This window comes from Lepidochelys olivacea, assembly GCF_965140295.1.
Source record: "Lepidochelys olivacea isolate rLepOli2 genome assembly, chromosome: 1".
NCBI classification, from domain to species: Eukaryota; Metazoa; Chordata; order Testudines; family Cheloniidae; genus Lepidochelys; species Lepidochelys olivacea.
Window position 1 is genome coordinate 127,698,911 of NC_140411.1, and position 19,841 is coordinate 127,718,751.

At 44.9% G+C, this 19,841-nt stretch overlaps 1 protein-coding gene across 11 annotated transcripts in view; it reads right to left on the minus strand.

Moving 5' to 3' along the window:
• Positions 1 to 15,486, minus strand: part of ZBED1 (zinc finger BED-type containing 1) — a 290,772-nt gene extending 275,286 nt beyond the window's left edge. For 7 of the 11 annotated variants that reach the window (XR_014709553.1, XR_014709555.1, XR_014709556.1 and 4 more), the window contains exons 1-2: positions 15,143 to 15,486; positions 14,251 to 14,398 (exon numbers count right to left, since the gene is read on the minus strand). The gene's annotated coding sequence lies outside the window, so the exon portion shown is untranslated. Of the gene's footprint in view, positions 1 to 13,959; positions 14,122 to 14,250; positions 14,399 to 15,142 lie in introns of all 11 variants that reach the window. The other 4 variants (XR_014709554.1, XM_084614140.1, XM_084614141.1 and 1 more) reach the window with 2 other exon arrangements.
• Positions 15,487 to 19,841: the final 4,355 nt, after the last annotated feature.

Consider the following 19,841-nt stretch of genomic DNA (forward strand, 5'->3'; position numbering starts at 1 on the left):
GATGTCAGAATTACCAGAGCCATGTGTGGTGCAGAATGCTGGACAGACCACAGGTTGGTAAGAGCGGTGCTCAACCTGCATATTATCCCCTCACAGCGCTGGCACCCCAAGCTCAACAGAACAGCCTTCAACACAGCAAAGCAAAAGCACATTGACTATCAGGAGCAGTTTCACCAGTCACTTGATGACAAGCTTTTTTCATGCCCACCAATCACTGGCAACCCAACAGAAATATGGAACTAGTTCAAAGATGTGATTATTGACACAGCTAAATCAGTACTGGGGCCAAAGAAAAGTGTACACCAGGACTGGTTCGATGAGAACAGTGAGGACATTTCCAAACTCCTAAGTGACAATCAGAAAGCATTTGTTGAATGGCAGACTCTCACTTCCATCTCAAAGAAATATAGGTTTAAGTACCTACAGAGCAAGGCCCAGTTTGAACTGAGAAGAATGCAGGATGAATGGTGGGAGAGGAAGGCTGCAGAAGTTCAGCATTACACAGATACGAACAACACAAAGATGTTCTTTGACTCTCTCAAAGCAGTCTACGGACCATCTAACTCTGGCAGATGGCATAACCCTCATCAAAGACAAGAGGGAATCATACAGAGCTGGGCTGAACACTTCAATAGTCTACTCAATAAAGACTATCCACAGTCAATCGACATGTCCTTGATCAATTACTTGAGAAACCCATCAAAGAGGATCTTGATCTCCCTCCATCAGTTGAAGAGGTCATGAAAGCCATTAAACAATTGAACTCTGGCAAAGTGTCCAGAAAGGATGGTGTTCCAGCAGAACTGTACAAAGTAGCAGGCCCAAAGGCTATTGAAGTGTTCCACAACATCTTGAATAGCATTTGGGAGGAAGAAGAAATACTATTATTGTATCACTGTTCAAAAACAAAGACAGCAAAGCTGACTACAGAAATTACAGAGGTATTTCGCTCCTCTGTACAGCATTCTACTGAACAGACTCATTGAAAACATACTTGAGGAGAATCTGCCAGAAGCGCAGTGTGGTTTCAGACCAGGTCATAATACTACAGACATGATTTTTGTCATAAAGCAGGTCCAGAAAAATGTTTGGAGCAGAACATGGACTTGTTTGCAGTCTTCATCAACTTGACCAAAGCTTTTGATACGGTCAACAGAGAGGGTCTATGGGCTATTCTACATAAACTGGGCTGCAAGGAAGGTTCATACGTCTGTTCCATGACCACATAACAGTGCAAGTGCTCTCAAATGGTGACTCTTCTGATGCATTCAAAATCTCAAATTGAGTGAAGCAGGGTTGTGTACTTGCTTCAGTGCTGTTCAATTTGTTCTTTGCCTATGTCCTCAGCTATGCCACAAGGGACTTGGATCAAGAGATATACATCTGCTACCAACTCAATGGCACCCTCTTTGATCTTCAAAGACTCCATGCTAAGACCAAGACACAGGAGAGACTTCTCATTGAGGCACTTTTTGCAGATGACTGCGCCTTGGTGGCTCATAGACATGATGACCTTCAGGTCATTGTTGACAGGTTTTCTGAAGCATCCCAGCTCTTTGGCCTCACCATCAGTCTCAGTAAAAAAGAGTTCTTGATCCAACCAGCACCTCATTCCAATGTCCCAGTTCCAGCCATTTTCACCTAAGGCAAACAGCTGAAAAATGTGGATCAGTTCAAGTATTTGGACAGCACCATCTTGAGTGAAAGTTCCCTTGATAAGGAAATTGCCTCCAGAGTCAGTAAGGCCAGCCAGGTGACTCCAAACAAAAGTCCTTAACCAACCCAACATTTATCTCTCCATCAAATTGAAGATCTTCAGTGCAGTGGTTCTAACAACTCTCCTGTAAGGATCTAAGACATGGACTTTTTATAGACGGTACATTAAATAGCTTAAGCAATTTCACAAGCGCCTACTCTTCTCAATAATGAGCATTCGCTGGCAGGACAGAGTGAACAATATTAAGGTCCTAGAGAGAGTAAACACAATCAGAATTGAGAAAGTGCTATTGAGAGCATAACTGAGGTGGACCAGACATGTCATCATATTGGAAGACTGCCGTCTCCCAAAACAGATCTTGTATGGGGAGCTGAGGCAGGGCAAAAGAAAAATGGGTCATCCATATACGCACTTAAAAGATCATCAGAAGAGCAGTCTCCAGTGAGCTGGTGTCAGTCTTAAGGAACTCAAGCAAATGGCTCAGAACAGGAATCACTGGCGCTCTCTGACAAGATCAGCATGTAACAAGTTTGAGCGGAATCAATGAAATCGTTTCCAGGCTGCATGTGAAAGGTGCCACAAAGCTGCATCATCAAACATCATAGATATGGACTTCCCATGTCCTCAGTGAGGCCAGCTCTGCATCAGGGTTCGGACATCAGAGTCATATGCATAGTTATAGATGAGAATTGTGACAATATCATCATCATCGTCAGCGATGGACTACCAACCAACGTTTTTGTGTACCAAATGGAATCTATACTCATTTTTTAAAGAAAGAGGATAGTATGTTTAGTATGTATGTATTCCCTTCATGAGTGTATTTCATTTAAAGTGCCATTGTATAATATCATCTTTCTTTTATTCTCTGTGAAGTAGCTGCAACACTACCAGTGTTAAGTGCATGTATGTATATGTGAGCTAAAACAGACATGAATTTCAAGCCTAAATGAACAAAGGCATTCATATAAAGAATCTCAGGTAGCTGTAGAGATATGGGTTTCTATCTCAATCCCATAGTTATCTAAAAAATACTTTTTTAAACGGAAGTGACAATTCATGTCCTTTGAGACCAGCACTCTGCTCTACATTAGCTGCGCTTTTCAGAATTTGAATTCCCTGTAGTCTCTCTGCTTTCCTCTTGATGCTATATTATTTTCTGCTCTCTCTTTCCATTTATTTCTCTCTTGTACAAACACAAAATCAGGCAATCTTTTCCACCCCTGTGTCTCACTAATCCAAACCCCAACTATGATTCAAATTCATTAAATTTTTATATTTTTAAAAAATCACTCTATTAGTATATGTCCCCTTTGTATCTAAGCTTGTTAACAATAACATGTTGTAACACCAAAGAGTACATCCAGGATTCCACAATACCATAACAAAGTATCCGAATTAGAGACATAATTCTCAACCGCAGACAGTGCATGCAGGACTAAACCCCAATCTTTTCATTTAGGACCAGATTTTTAAATGTTTTTAGGTGGCTACTGGAATTTTCAAAAGCACCTTAGTGCCTAACACACATTGAATTAAATGAGTTTTATACACCTGGATACTTTTGATAATCCTACTAGGCATATAAATATCTTTAAAAATCTGGGCCCTAGTGTCTATAAGGTACCACTCTGTAGCTATATGCTGCTCATTAGAACATACACAAAAAACAGAATGCTACACCAAGAAAGCTATTTTACTTTAAAGGATCTCTACTTGAACAAGGAAAAACAGTTTACTACAAATAAAAATATAAAGTTATCTACTACAAATATTGTAGTGCAGATTTGTATGGAAAGCTCTCCAATATTTCTTATCAATTTACCAGCACACTTTAGGAAAATCAATTTGTGCAGTTTGTCTTCCAAGTATGTCCTAAGCAGTCAAAGCTCAAAATATTATACCTTAGGAGAAAAAGCAGAGAACAAACAAACAAACAAAGAAAAAGTTATCAAAAAAACCTGAAAATGTTAGCTATTCTTTACCTGCTGAGAAATGGCAGTACAACTTTTCAACATACTTTTTATCAAATGTTCCCTCTGTGGAGCAGTATTGAACTATTTGGTGTGTAGAGAACATACCAGAAAAGTAAGCAGTGCTATATAACTGATGTGGGACTTCAGTAAGAGGTGATCTAACTTATAGATGCATTTTAGAATACTATGTAGCCATGTGGGATTTTTACTAACATTATTAGGGCAGCATCATTATTAGTGTTGAAGAAGGAGAATAGGATGCAGATGTAATGTGCCATAGATATATCTGAGCATGTGGCATTATACTCCCATGAATAAGAATAAGAATATTTGGCATTTAGATGGCCCTTCTGCATTTTCAAATTGCTCTGCAAGCATTACCTAATTAATATTTATAATCCCCTATGAGCCAGGTTATAAATATATAGAGCCAATCCTCAAATAAAACTAAATGCTTGTCAGAATGCATGTGTTTGTAGATTTTAAAGCCACAAGGGGCCCTTATGGTCATATTGTCTGACCTGCATAACACAGACCACAGAATTTCACTAAATGGTTACTGTGTCAAACCCATAAGTAAATTGGGGGCTGGAACTGTGCAAAGGTGGCTTTAAATTCACTTTGCTGTCTTCCAGTCCTGCTGTTCCAATTTGCACAAGACTGCAATGGCCACAGGGGCCCAAAAACACAGCTGAGGATTGGTATGATATAGAGCAGTGATTCTCAAACTTTTGTACTTGTGACCCCTTTCACACAGCAAGCCTATGTGTGTGACCCCACCTTATAAATTAAGAACACTTTTTTTATATTTCAGATTATAAATGCTGGAGGCAAAGCGGGGCTTGGGGTGGAGGCTGACAGCTCACGACCCCCCACATAATAACCTTGTGACCTCCTGAGGTGTCACGACCCGCAGTTTGAGAACCCCTGATATAGAGGCACTGTCAAGGTTCCTCCCCCACTCTGAACTCTAGGGTACAGATGTGGGGACCTGCATGAAAAACCTCCTAAGCTTATCTTTACCAGCTTAGGTCAAAACTTCCCCAAGGTAACAAATATTACCCCCGTTATCCTTGGAATGGCCGCTACCACCACCAAACTAATACTGGTTACTGGGGAAGAGCTGTTTGGACGCGTCCTTCCCCCCAAAATACTTCCCAAAACCTTGCACCCCACTTCCTGGACAAGGTTTGGTAAAAAGCCTCACCAATTTGTCTAGGTGACTACAGACCCAGACCCTTGGATCTTAAGAACAATGAACAATCCTCCCAACACTTGCACTCCCCCTTTCCTGGGAAATGTTGGATAAAAAGCCTCACCAATTTGCATAGGTGACCACAGACCCAAACCCTTGGATCTGAGAACAATGAAAAAGCATTCAGTGTTTTACAAGAAGACTTTTAATAAAAAATAGAAGTAAATAGAAATAAAGAAATCCCCCCTGTAAAATCAGGATGGTATATATCTTACAGGGTAATTAGATTCAAAAACATAGAGAACCCCTCTAGGCAAAACCTTAAGTTACAAAAAAGATACACAGACAGAAATAGTTATTCTATTCAGCACAATTCTTTTCTCAGCCATTTAAAGAAATCATAATCTAACACATACCTAGCTAGATTACTTACTAAAAGTTCTAAGACTCCATTCCTGTTCTGTCCCCGGCCAAGACGACTACAGACAGACCCACAAACCCTTTGTTTCTCTCCCTCCTCCCAGCTTTTGAAAGTATCTTGTCTCCTCATTGGTCATTTTGGTCAGGTGCCAGCGAGGTTACCTTTAGCTTCTTAACCCTTTACAGGTGAGAGGAGCTTTCCCCTGGCCAGGAGGGATTTCAAAGGGGTTTACCCTTCCCTTTATTTTTATGACACGCCCCCCAAATCTCAGCTAGGGTGAAACACTGGCTGGGATTTCTTCCTGGAGCTCTAGGAAAACAGAGTTAATAAGACACATGCATCTCTAAATATACTACCAAGTACATAAAGACTAACAATATTTTCCACATCTCAAGGACGATTTTAACCAGTTGATTCTGGGAAACTTTCACGGGAGAGTGCATCAGCCACTTTGTTAGAAGCTCCTGAGATGTGTTGGATGTCGAAATCAAAATCTTGGAGAGCTAAACTCCACCGAAGAAGTTTTTTGTTAGTTTCTTTGACGGTGTGAAGCCACTTTAGTGCAGCATGGTCGGTTTGCAGGTGGAAACGCCGTCCCCAAACATATGGGCGTAGCTTTTCCAGAGCGTAGACAATGGCATAACATTCTTTTTCAGTGACTGACCAGTTGCTTTCCCTCTCAGACAGTTTTTTGCTGAGAAACACTACAGGGTGGAATTCTTGATCAGGTCCTTTCTGCATTAAAACTGCTCCCACACCACGCTCGGATGCATCTGTGGTTACTAGGAACGGTTTGTCAAAGTCTGGGGCCCTTAGTATAGGGTCAGACATGAGTGTCGCTTTAAGCTTGTTAAAGGCCTTCTGACACTTTCCGGTCCACTGAACAGCATTTGGCTGTTTCTTTTTGGTTAGGTCTGTCAGTGGGGCAGCAATTTGGCTGTAGTGCGGTACAAATCGTCTGTAATAACCGGCCAAGCCTAAGAAGGATTGAACCTGTTTCTTTGACCTTGGGACAGGCCACTTTTGGATAGCATCCACTTTGGCCTGTAGGGGGCTGATAGTTCCTTGACCCACCTGGTGTCCAAGGTAAGTCACTCTGTTTAGGCCTATTTGACACTTCTTAGCCTTAACAGTTAGTCCTGCCTCCCTTATGCGCTCAAGGACTTTTTGTAGATGTTCCAGGTGGTCTGCCCAGGAATCCGAAAATATGGCCACATCGTCAAGGTAGGCAACTGCATATTCTCCTAATCCCGCTAGGAGACCATCTACAAGTCTTTGGAAAGTGGCGGGTGCATTTCGCAGCCCGAAAGGGAGTACATTAAATTCATACAGCCCGAGATGTGTGATGAAGGCTGACCTTTCCTTGGCAGATTCATCTAGCGGTACCTGCCAGTACCCCTTGGTTAAGTCCAAGGTAGAGATGAACTGGGCCCGTCCCAGTTTCTCTAATAGTTCATCAGTGCGTGGCATTGGATAATTGTCTGGGCGAGTTACAGCATTTAGCTTACGGTAGTCCACGCAAAAACGTATTTCCCCATCTGGTTTGGGAACTAGAACCACTGGAGATGCCCATGCACTTTCAGAGGGGCGGATTACACCCATCTGTAACATATCCTGGATCTCCCGTTCTATAGCAGTTTTAGCTTGAGGAGACACCCGGTAAGGTTGGACCCTAATTGGGTGAGCATTACCTGTGTCAATGGAGTGGTATGCCCGTTCAGTCAGTCCTGGGGTGGCTGAGAACGTTGGCGCGTAGCTAGTGCACAGCTCCTGGATCTGCTGTCGCTGCATACGCCCAAGGGTCATGGAGAGGTTCACCTCTTCCACACCACCAGCACATTTCCCTTCGTAGTAGACACCTTCAGGCCACTCAGCGTCGTCTCCTCCCTGGGCTGTAAACTGACAAACCTTTAATTCTCTGGAATAAAAGGGCTTTAGAGAATTAATATGATACACCTTAGGCTTTCGGTTGGAGGTGGGGAATGCTATGAGATAATTAACAGCTCCCAGGCGCTCCTGGACCACGAATGGCCCTTCCCACGATGCTTCCATTTTATGGGCCTGGAGCGCCTTTAAGACCATGACCTGGTCTCCTACTTTGAAGGAACGCTCTCTGGCATGTTTATCATACCAGGCTTTTTGCTCTTTTTGAGCATCCTGTAAGTTTTCTCTAGCAAGGGCTAAAGAGGTTCGGAGGGTGTTTTGTAGGTTGGTTACAAAGTCCAGAATGTTAGTTCCTGGAGAAGGTGTAAATCCCTCCCATTGCTGCTTCACCAACTGCAATGGCCCCTTAACCTCACGGCCATATACAAGTTCAAATGGAGAAAACCCTAAACTGGGATGTGGTACAGCTCTGTAGGCAAAGAGCAACTGCTGCAATACTAGGTCCCAATCATTGGAGTGCTCATTTACGAATTTACGTATCATGGCCCCCAAAGTTCCATTAAACTTCTCCACCATGCCATTTGTTTGATGATGGTAAGGAGTGGCAACCAAGTGATTTACCCCATGAGCTTCCCAAAGGTTTTTCATAGTTCCTGCCAGGAAATTAGTCCCTACATCTGTGAGGATGTCGGAGGGCCAACCTACCCTGGCAAAAATGTCTGCTAGTGCCTGGCACACACTTTTAGCCCTGGTGTTGCTTAGAGCTACTGCTTCCGGCCATCGGGTGGCAAAATCCATGAAAGTCAGTATGTACTGCTTTCCTCTGGGTGTCTTTTTCGGAAAAGGACCCAGAATATCCACAGCTACTCGCTGAAATGGAACTTCAATGATGGGGAGTGGCTGGAGAGGGGCTTTGACCTGGTCTTGGGGTTTTCCCACTCTTTGGCACACCTCACAAGACTGGACATAGGTAGAAACATCCTTGCCCATTCCCTCCCAGTGGAATGACCCCCCCAAACGGTCTTTGGTCCTGTTCACCCCAGCATGGCCACTAGGGTGATCATGGGCTAAGCTCAAGAGCTTGGCCCGGTATTTAGTTGGAACTACCAACTGTCTCTGAGGATGCCAGTCTTCCTGGTGTCCCCCAGAAAGAGTTTCCTTGTATAAAAGTCCTCTTTCTACAACAAACCTGGATCTATTAGAAGAGCTGAGAGGCGGTGGGTTGCTCCGTGCCGCCGTCCAAGCTCTCTGGAGGCTTTCATCTGCTTCCTGTTCGGTCTGGAACTGTTCCCTTGATGCTGGAGACATCAGTTCCTCATGGGATTGTGGACCTAGGCTTGGTCCCTCTGGAAGCGATATAGGGGATGGAGCTGTTTCTGTTGACTGTGAACCGCTCTCCGCTGGTGCACTATGTTGGGATTCAGGCTCCGGCTGAGCCTCTTGTGTAGGGTTATCGGCTGCTGCCAGTTCAGGTTCGGTGGGGCCCTCTGGTGTTGAGGTTGCAAGTACTGGATTCAGTGCTGACACGGGGTCTGGTGTTGGTTGTTTGGCTGGTTCCGGTTCTGGGACTGGTTCCGTCTGGGTCTCTGGGACTGGATCCACTACTGCTGTTGCAGACATTGGCCTGGGGTCCAGGTCCATCACCTCTGACTGGGTCCTGATAGAAGTTTCCGGAACAGAGCTAGGCCTCACGGCTTGTTTAGCCTGGTTGCGGGTGACCATTCCCACCCTCTTGGCCTGCTTCACATGATTGGCCAAGTCTTCCCCCAACAGCATGGGGATGGGATAATCATCATAGACTGCAAAAGTCCACATTCCTGACCAGCCCTTGTACTGGACAGGCAACTTGGCTGTAGGCAAATTGAAAGAGTTGGACTTGAAGGGTTGAATCGTCACTTGGATCTCTGGGTTGATTAAATTGGGGTCCACTAAGGAAGCATGGATAGCTGACACTTGTGCTCCGGTGTCCCTCCACGCAGTGACCTTCTTCCCGTCCACACTCACAGTTTCCCTCCGCTCCAAGGGTATCTGGGAGGTATCTGGGCCTGTGGACCTCTGGTGTGATTCCGGTGCAATGAACTGTAATCTGTTGGGGTTCTTGGGGCAGTTGGCCTTTACATGTCCCAGCTCGTTACATTTAAAACATCGTCCAGCTGACGGGTCACCGGGGCGAGGTGGGTTGCTGGAGAACGGGGTGGTGGGACGATAAGGGGTCTGGAGGGTTCTTTGGGAGGTAGGTGGGGCTTTGGGCGGCCCCCGGTAATAGGGTGTGGTCTGGGGTGGTCCCTTCTGGTCTCCGCTCCAACTGCGACCAGTTTTCTTCTTCTCTGCCACCTCCACCCATCTGGCTCCAATCTCTCCTGCCTCGATTACAGTTTTGGGTTTCCCATCTAGGATGTATCTTTCTATTTCCTCAGGAACACCCTCTAAGAATTGTTCCATTTGCATTAGGAAGGGCAAATTTACTGGAGATTCAACACTTGCTCCTGATATCCAGGCATCCCAATGCTTCACAATGTGGTAGGCATGTCGGGTAAATGACATGTCTGGTTTCCACCTTAGGGCTCGGAACCTCCGACGAGACCGCTCGGGTGTTATCCCCATTCTGACTCTCGCCTTGGATTTAAACAGTTCATACTTGTTCATATGTTCTTTAGGCATTTCAGCTGCCACCTCAGCTAAGGGTCCACTGAGCTGCGGCCTCAGCTCTACCATGTATTGGTCAGTAGAGATGTTGTACCCAAGGCAGGCCCTTTCGAAGTTTTCTAAGAAGGCCTCAGTATCATCACCTGCCTTGTAGGTGGGGAACTTTCTGGGATGGGAAGTGGTACCTGGAGAAGGATTGCTAGGGTTTGTTGGTATATTCTGCTGGGCCTTTATCCTCTCCATCTCCTCCACATGCTTCCTTGCCTCCATTTCCCTCTTGTGGGCAGCCTCCTGTACCTCCTTCTCCAGCCGCATGAGTTCTATCTGTCTTTCATGTTCCCTTTGTTTTTCCTCAGCCTGCAATTTGGCTAATTCCAGCTGTAGTCGAGCTGAGGATTTGGCCATTCTAACCTCTCTGTTTTTAACTAACTTTACACCCGAGGTTTAGAAATAAACAAACAAAACTTGGCTGTAAACTTTTGCTGTGCTGGAATAGAGTACCTATTCTCTGATAGTGATTGTCAACCTACAGAAAAAGACAATTCCCTTGTCTCTGCTCTGGGCCCAAATTAAAGCAAAAAACCTCCAACTACTTGGAAAACTGCTTACCCAGCCCAAAGAAAAAAAAAATTCTTTTCAAACCTGTACTCCTTGTAAAACAAAAAAAAATCAAAATCCTAAAAAAAAAACCCTGCCACTTTTGTCTCCAGGCAAATGGGTAGAGCACACACCCCCTATTTACTTTTAGGAAGAAAAGAAAAAAAAAAAACCTCTGGGTTGGAAGACTGTGAATTTCCCTGCAGGAGTTAAGTACCCTGCCTCCAGGCAAGAAAACCTGCAATTCACAAGATAATCCCCTTTTGTCTCTGCTTGGCCACAAAGCAGAGAGAAACCAAGCTGCTTTCAGTTTCAAAGCTGCCTTCTGGACTTCCTAAAAATTCCTTTTTAAAATCTGTATTTCTAGTTCAAAAAATCTCAACTGGATCTCAAAATGATTTCAGGTTAATCCCACCACTGTGCCACCATGTCAAGGTTCCTCCCCCACTCTGAACTCTAGGGTACAGATGTGGGGACCTGCATGAAAAACCTCCTAAGCTTATCTTTACCAGCTTAGGTCAAAACTTCCCCAAGGTAACAAATATTACCCCCGTTATCCTTGGAATGGCCGCTACCACCACCAAACTAATACTGGTTACTGGGGAAGAGCTGTTTGGACGCGTCCTTCCCCCCAAAATACTTCCCAAAACCTTGCACCCCACTTCCTGGACAAGGTTTGGTAAAAAGCCTCACCAATTTGTCTAGGTGACTACAGACCCAGACCCTTGGATCTTAAGAACAATGAACAATCCTCCCAACACTTGCACTCCCCCTTTCCTGGGAAATGTTGGATAAAAAGCCTCACCAATTTGCATAGGTGACCACAGACCCAAACCCTTGGATCTGAGAACAATGAAAAAGCATTCAGTGTTTTACAAGAAGACTTTTAATAAAAAATAGAAGTAAATAGAAATAAAGAAATCCCCCCTGTAAAATCAGGATGGTATATATCTTACAGGGTAATTAGATTCAAAAACATAGAGAACCCCTCTAGGCAAAACCTTAAGTTACAAAAAAGATACACAGACAGAAATAGTTATTCTATTCAGCACAATTCTTTTCTCAGCCATTTAAAGAAATCATAATCTAACACATACCTAGCTAGATTACTTACTAAAAGTTCTAAGACTCCATTCCTGTTCTGTCCCCGGCCAAGACGACTACAGACAGACCCACAAACCCTTTGTTTCTCTCCCTCCTCCCAGCTTTTGAAAGTATCTTGTCTCCTCATTGGTCATTTTGGTCAGGTGCCAGCGAGGTTACCTTTAGCTTCTTAACCCTTTACAGGTGAGAGGAGCTTTCCCCTGGCCAGGAGGGATTTCAAAGGGGTTTACCCTTCCCTTTATTTTTATGACAGGCACCCTGGCCATACACTGTTTCTTCTGGTTTCTTCTGGTCCTGGCCCCTTTTCCCTGCTCTGCCAGATAAGGGAGGGGAATGGCATTAAAGCCCCTAAGCTAACTCAGTGCTTCCATCCTGATCACTTTACACTTGGATGATCCTTAATGGGTTTGTTAAAACAGCTATAGAACCAGATTATGCAGGCAATGCTAAATGGGCACACCACAGAGAATCTGGCCTACATTAATCCCATTTTACAGAAAAGGAAACCAAAAGCTGGCAAAACCGAAAGGTTAAGTGCTTACTCAGGCGCTTCCATTTTCAAGCAAAATTCCCACAGACTTGAATTGGTTTTTTTCTTGGACAAGGAGTGAGTAAAGAATGTTGTGCAGGGTCTTAAGCCATTTGTCCAAAGATATACAGCAAGCCTGAGTGAGAACTGAGATTAGAACTCTGGCGTTCCTGGGACCATGCCACTCATGCTACCCTGTTGTAATAGTTAAACTGTAAAATTCAGTAACATTTGTACTTTCACTGTAACCTTTTGACAGTTCTCTCAGTTGCAATTATTCCTTCCTATTACAAACATATTTGGGGTGAACTTCTGGTTCCATTGAAGTCAATGGTAAAACTCCCAATGACTTCAACAAGGCCAGGATTTCACCCTCTGTCAGACTGTAGAAATAGCAAGGGTGACTTTCATTTTCTTAGGATGTTGCTTATAATCTATCATCAGTTAATACATTATAATAGACAACAAGCATAGCTCCTAAATGTAGCTAGTGATTTTGAATAGTGCAACAATAAATCTAAGACAACAATGCTTTTTCAGAGCCTCTACAAATATGAGGCTGATTAACACTGGCTATGTTATAAAACATATATATATGTTATAAAACACTGCAAATTAATAATTAATGGTATCTGAACTCAATATTTATTTTCTGTTCACACATATATTCATATTTAACACAGATGCCACTTTTTAATCTGCTTCACTCTGTCCTACCCTGCATGTGACTGATTTAGACATTGATTTGCTGTAAAATAATTAACATTAAATCACAGAGTTATTATAATTTGATTGAATTTTTTTCTCCATTTGTGGTTTAGGCAGAATGTGTGCACTGTTGTCATTTGGAGGGGACATGTAACGTGGCTTGGCATGTTAAAGTATGAAGAGCTCTTTGCTACTTAGGTAGGAATTAGTTTATTTAGTAGTGAAACTGCAATATTTAAATGAGGAGGGTTTTGGGGGGAGGTGGTGGGGGATTGTTTTATTTCTAAATAATTAGATGCATGTGAAAAACATACCCATCACCATTTAAAATGCATTTATGATCTTTTTGCTGTTCAGAATTGTTGCGCAACAGACATTTCACTGTGTGTGTGATAGATGTAAACAAATGCATTGCTACTGTAGTTGCAGGGCAAGTAAACACTGATGTCACTGTTGCTATAATCACATTAGTAGGATCCGTTAATGGTAATGTCCAGACGGATTCACTACCCAGATCAGGAGATCTTTGAGATGCAATTTGAATATGAGTACAACTGAAAATGAGAAAGGAGTCTACTTTAAAACAGGATCTTTGCAACAGATTGCTTTTCAAATAAGAATTCTGTTGTAAGAGTATGGTGTCCCTAGCCTGTGTTTGCCAGAAGCTGGGAATGAGCGACAGGGGATGGATGGATCACTTGATTACCTGTTCTGTTCATCCCCTCTGGGGCACCTGGCACTGGCCACTGTCAGAAGACAGGGCACTGGGCTAGATGGACCTTTGGTCTGACCCAGTGGGACCATTCTTATGTTCTTAAGAGTAATCTTTCTATCACCAACATACAGCGTCAAATCACCTTGAATTGCAGTTGCATTTAACTACACTTGTGTATCTTTTCTTTAAGAACAAATTCAATTTTCTCTTACTCCCCAGCATACACAGACATAGACACACAGAGAGAGTCACACTATATCCCAGTCAGAGGGCAAAAAGAAAAGGAGTACTTGTGGCACCTTAGAGACTAACCAATTTATTTGAGCATAAGCTGTGAGCTGTAGCTCAGGAAAGCTTATGCTCAAATAAATTGGTTAGTCTCTAAGGTGCCACAAGTACTCCTTTTCTTTTTGCGAATACAGACTAACAGGGCTGTTACTCTGAAACCAGTCAGAGGGAATACATACTCTAGTTAGCAGTGTACTCGCATTCCTCAACGCTGTTCGGTCAAGGACAGAAACATCAGTCTGAAGGTTTAGTACCTTTTCATTTCTAAAGGGCTTCTTCTCATTTTTAATAATAATGTATCTAGGCCTTTAAATATGCTGCTGCCCCAGTATTATAGCACCCTGTAGCAAAACAAAATACAACAATAATAGCAATAGCAATCAAGGGATGAAAATCATGCAGGTGTGGAAAATAACAGCGCAGGATGTGTTTCCTGTAGTGTTCTCTGTGCCCCTCAAATATACACTCACCGAGTCTTCAATTACACACTTTATCAACAGATTCGGAGACTGCTGGGTTTGCTCGGTGTTTAACCCTTAGCCATTGATCCTCTTGCGCAGGGTAACGTGCTTTTGCCATTCAGAATTTACAGTGCACATTTTTTTTCTTTTGGTAAATCTATTAAGGGGGGGAGGGAGGGGAGAATGAAAAAAATAAAGAAATAAAGAGGAAAAAACCTTGTGTTTTCGCCATGAAACGTGTGTACTTTTGCCCTTTTAATAATACATATGTTCTCCCTAATTTTCAATTACTTCCTTGATTTTCTCTTTCAAATTGACGAAGCGTTTGCTTTTCTATCGCATGGGCTCACCTTTATGGTCTGTTTAGCGCTGCAGCTACCTCCTGCATACCAATGTGGGGCTGCAAAAGGCACCACCACATCCGTCTTACTTTCCTTCCAGCCTTTTCCCTACTACCATCAACCAGACGCATTTTTTAAAAGGAGTTCTCGCAGCAAAGATAAAGACATGGATCCTATTATAGTTCGGTACTATTGTATATATCTACAGTGCCCCACGATCAGACAGAAACGATGGACCTAGCAAGACCAGGCTAAGCGGAAAGACCCCGTGAAATAAAAATGTTCTCGGAATAAAAATGACAGAAAACATTGTCCGCACAAGTTTGGGAAAAACCAAAGGGACCATTTATTTTTGGTGACTGTATTCACCCATGAAAAAGCTGTGGAAGGCAGTCCCGGCAATCTGACATTGCAGTACTTTCTGAGATCAGAAGTGCAGCGGGAAGGTTTTGTTGTACAATCATTGCTTAATTAAGCACAAGAAGTTCTTTCTTCTCTCCTTACCTCCCCCCTCCCCCCTCCCCGGCACGCATTTGTACACAAGATCTGTGGAGACTCACCGGGTCACCCTGATCTCTGAAGGTCAATCTCAGGTTGTGCCTCGACTGTGGTTCTCTCCCCTGGGCTCTTTTGGCTGGCTTCGATTTTGGTTTGGCTTGTGTGTGTCTGTCACTTGTTATGTTAAGCCGTTGCCCAGCATCCCAGCTCAGATTCCGTGGTCGCAATCCACATCTCGGCAGATATACCAGAGAATCACATAGAGGATCAGGAGGATGGCAAAGATGAACAAAGCTACCAGAATAGCCTTGGTCACAGGAGAAATGAGGGACTGCATGTCACCCAGCAGGAGCCGCAGCCGGAGGAGAGGAGCGGGGTTAGTAATTGCAACGATCCTGATGGTCTCCGGCAGAAGCCCCCCACCCACCCTCCCTCCCTCCCTCCCACCCACCCTGCCAGGCAAGCAGTAGCCCCCACTAAAACCGGTGGTGCCTCTGCATTGGTTCGTGCCCAGTCGACAGCGCTTTAGCAACGGGCTTCTTCTTCTTCTTCTTCTTCTTCGAGTGTGTGCGAGTGTGGCAAGGGAGACGCTCACTCCACGGGGCACGGTGCGGCGCTCACATGCCCCCGCTGCGGCTCTCCGGCAGGGAAGATCAGCGCTCCGCTGGGAAGAAGAGGGGCCAGAGCGGGCGAGTGGAGCGAAGCTGATAATCCGGCCATGGGCGCCGCCGGGGCTCCAGCGGCACTCGCCTCTTTCTTCAAGCCCGCGCCGTGGGGGAGGCGGGAGCGGCAGCCCCGGGGCGTTCAAACTTCGGCGCGGAGACAGCCCGGAGGGGGCGGGGGTGAAAAAGCCGGCTCCCGGGAAGGTCTCCGATGAAAGCCATCAAAGGGCAGTGTGGGGAGAGAGGGGGGTGGGGGTGCAAGTGGCGGGAGCCCTGCCTGCCTGCTTGCCTGGCGGGAGCACGGTGCTGTCCCCTGGTGCTGTGCGTGTGAGAGCCGGAGCTCGCGGCGGGGAGGGGGGGGGGGTGTCTGCAGCGCCGGCCGCGGGGCTGCTGCAGACTGGGAAGCCGGCTGATTAGTATTCCGCCCAGCAGAGCCTTCCCGCCCCTCGCTGCATCTCCCCTCGCTCCCTCCCCCTGCTCTCCTTCACGCCCCGTCCTCCCCTCGCCTCGGCGGCGCCCCTTCTCCCCCAGCCCCCGCGCAGCGGGGAAACCTCGGCCGCTGCCGTGACTATAGTGAGCGGGGGGCGTGCAATGGGATCCCCCCCCCCTCCACCACCACCACCACCACCACCACCTTTAATTGACGTCCCCGCCGCCTTTATGCTTCCTGGGCGACCCGCTGCTGTGACTGGGAGCGGAGAGGCTGGCGGAGGGTTGCCCCCGCCGCTTGCCACCGAACAGGGCAAAGAAGGGAAGGAGAGCTGGGTGTCCCCCCGCCCCCCCCCCAGGGCTCGCACCCCGCCCGAGGGTGCCGCTGTGGCCGGGAGGGGTCGTGACGAAGACCCCGCGCGGCAGCCGCAGCCGCGGTTGGGCGGGAAGCTGAACATCAGGTGAGGCGGACCCTCTTCGCCGCACTGTTCTGAGCCCGCATACAATGACCCCGGCTTTGAGGGGAGGGATGGAATTGGGGTGTGAGGCGAGGGGCATCCCTCAGAGGCAGGTGCTGCTCACCGGCTGAACTGAGACAAGGGGTCCATGTGGTTCCCTGTGGCGATGCGGCGGGACTGGGTCTCTTGGGTGATTTACTAGGGGCCCTCCAGAAAAAGCCTCCACCAAAACGGGGAGCGGACAGGCATGCCCTGCCTCAGCCAGCCCTGCCCTGCCTCAGCCAGCCCTGCCCTGCCTCAGCCAGCCCGCTGACCAGCGAAGGGTGAGGCACGCTACCCGCGCGCACTGGTTTCGGATTCAGCGGCCATGCAGGAAGGCGATTGCCCTCTGTGGCCAGCCAGCGAGGTCAGAACCCGAGAGATCCTCCCCGGAAGGGGTGAGCAGTTGTCCAGTTCTGTCCACCACAGGTATTAGAAAAATCCTGCCGAAGGGGGGTGGGGGGCAGTCACAGAAGAGCAACCCAAGTTATGAAGGGGGAGAAGGAAAGCTTAAAAGCCAAATGTGTGTAATTTGGATAAAGGAAAAACTGGGGAGACCTCAGAATACTCTACAAATATTTGATGGGTGCAAACATCAAGGTGCTGGAGGCGTTACCTAATGTGATGCCTGGGGGGACACAGAAGAGCAATGGGACATAACAAAGGGGAGTTTTAGACTGTATGAAGGAAAACCACCCTGATAGTGAAATGTCTAATGGCTGTGGAATAATCTCCCCAGGGAAGTGCTGGATACTCCCATTGCTTGGAATTTTTTAAACTTTTCTGTTTTTATCTAGGAAGGATGGTTTTGTGAGTGAGGAATCTGATGGAGACTCAGGCCATCTGGGAATACCCACAATTCCTGCCTCTGCCATATAGTTCCTCTGTCACCTGGGGAAAGTCACTTAATTTGTCTGTGCCTCAGTTCCCCATCTGCAACATGTGGATGACAATACTTCCTTTCTCCCATTCTCAGTCTTGTCTCTTCAGAGTGTAAACTTTTCAGGGTAGAGATTGTAGGTTCATAGAGTTCTTTGCAAAATGAACTGCTTGGCACCTCCAGGTGCGATTGTGTTACAAATAATAAATGTGTTCATGAAATCCAGCATAGAGTCCATGCTCACCATGACTCATTACTTTATCACAGATAAGTCTGGTAGTAGATGCTATTTCAAAAGCAGGTATATTCTAGAGATTTAGGACATATTGCTATTAATACCAACAAAGCATCTTTAAAACTCATCTTGGCCTTGTAATAGTTTGTTTAGTGGAAGATGTAACTATAAGAAGAAAAGTAGTTGTTCCACAGAATGGCTGCTTTTCACAGTCTGGCATTTAGCACTTATTCTATGTTGTCCTTAGAGAAGCCTTTTTTAACTTGACAGCACTCCAGCAAGTAATACCAAACTTAGCAGCATTAGACATAGTAGTAACAAGAAAGTTTGTTTAATACTACAGAACTTGTCAGAGGGAGAACCAGAGTAGTGCATGTAGTTTTAAAAGGGACACCCTCACTCTGTTTATCCTCCAAATGTAACTTGAACAGTCTGGGAAGGAATAGCTTTTGAATTCTACACATATAATTCACATTTACACATATATTAGAGCATGACTGAGAAATTAAATATATAGCTTGTCTGTGTTTTATGTGATGTCATTGGTGGAGAGTGAGCAAACAGAGAAAGCACAAGTTGACTAACAAACCTGTTACCCAAACTATCCTGATTTATGTTAACAAAGCTGGCTTACAAATAAGGAAGTAAACAGAAAAGTCATCTCAGTTTTAAGATCCCTTATAAGTAAAAGAGAGTGGAAAGGGAAATAAATATTTGCTAATTAGAAAAAGTCAACATTGATAGGAAAAGACATTTTAATTTTCATCTTGTAAGATGATGATAAAGGAGAGTAGTGATGTAAACTATTGATCATTCTCCTTTTAATTTTCTCTTTTGTTATCTTTGAGAATGAGACTGAGCTACAGCAAATACAAGTTTATCATGAACTGATACATACAAAAATTTGTGCATAAATCACAAATGATGCGGTAGTGTGGATAGCATTAGATGTGCTGAAATTAAATCCAAACCCAATGTGCTTACACAAGACAACCATTTGACATAGGCTCCTTCAAATATCTCTTGATGTCACAGTGAGTCTTAGCCAAAACAAAACAATCCAGACTCTGTTCCTGCCATGCTCTATCTCTACTACGCTTCTTATCCAATGTCCTAAGATGTAAATGGCATCAGTTACAAAAAAAAAAAAATTTCTTGAGTGCGTGATAAAGCCAGTGGATCTTATACAATCCCAGGTTTTGCTGGTCTATGTCATCACAATAAAGGATATATTCAGGTGGAAAGTACCTCCAAAGCACACACAACCCCCTCTCTGCTGGGCGGCCTGAAGTCAGCACACCCTCAGAATTGGGCTGTGCTGTGTGATGAAAGGTGTGGCCAATGTCTGCAGTCATTGTTTTAAAATAACATTCAAAGCCTGATTCCTCTGTTGCTTACAGCTTCTGCACCTGCATAACGCCAGTGACATCAGTGAAATTACCCCTGAGTGTAAATGAGAGGAAGATCAGGTCCAGGGAATCAAACAATAACTGATCAAGTCCAATTTGCTTTGTTTACAGGCTCCCCACATATCTAGTATCCACCACAGTTATTTTCTGTTTTCATTGGTTTCTATGGCATTGTGTGGAGAAGAAATATAATAGATATGTTCTATTAAAATGGTTTTGAGACTAACAGAACTCCACATAGGGTGTTATCACTTGTGTATTATAATCATTTCTAAGGTGCTCAGTGTACATGTCAGATGTTCCTATATTTCTTTTCATAACAACAATAAGACTAAGAGTAAAATCCTGGCCTTGTTGAAGTCAGTGGGAATTTTACCATTGACTTCAGCAGACCCAGGATTTTACCCTATAATGCGGTAATGCACAGTAAACTCAGGAAAAAGTGAAATATTGTCTTGAAGATAATCCAATAAAAGGTATAAATAACTGAATATGAAAAGGAAACAATGGGAAAGAAGATAGCTTAAAGCATTGGTAATGGGATCTGGAACCTTTGACCACCACCCCATTGGGTAAAACCCATCCCAAACCCATAGTGACCAAAAGATGCTAGTGTTACTGCCAGGTGTCTGAGTTAGCAGTTTTGGGC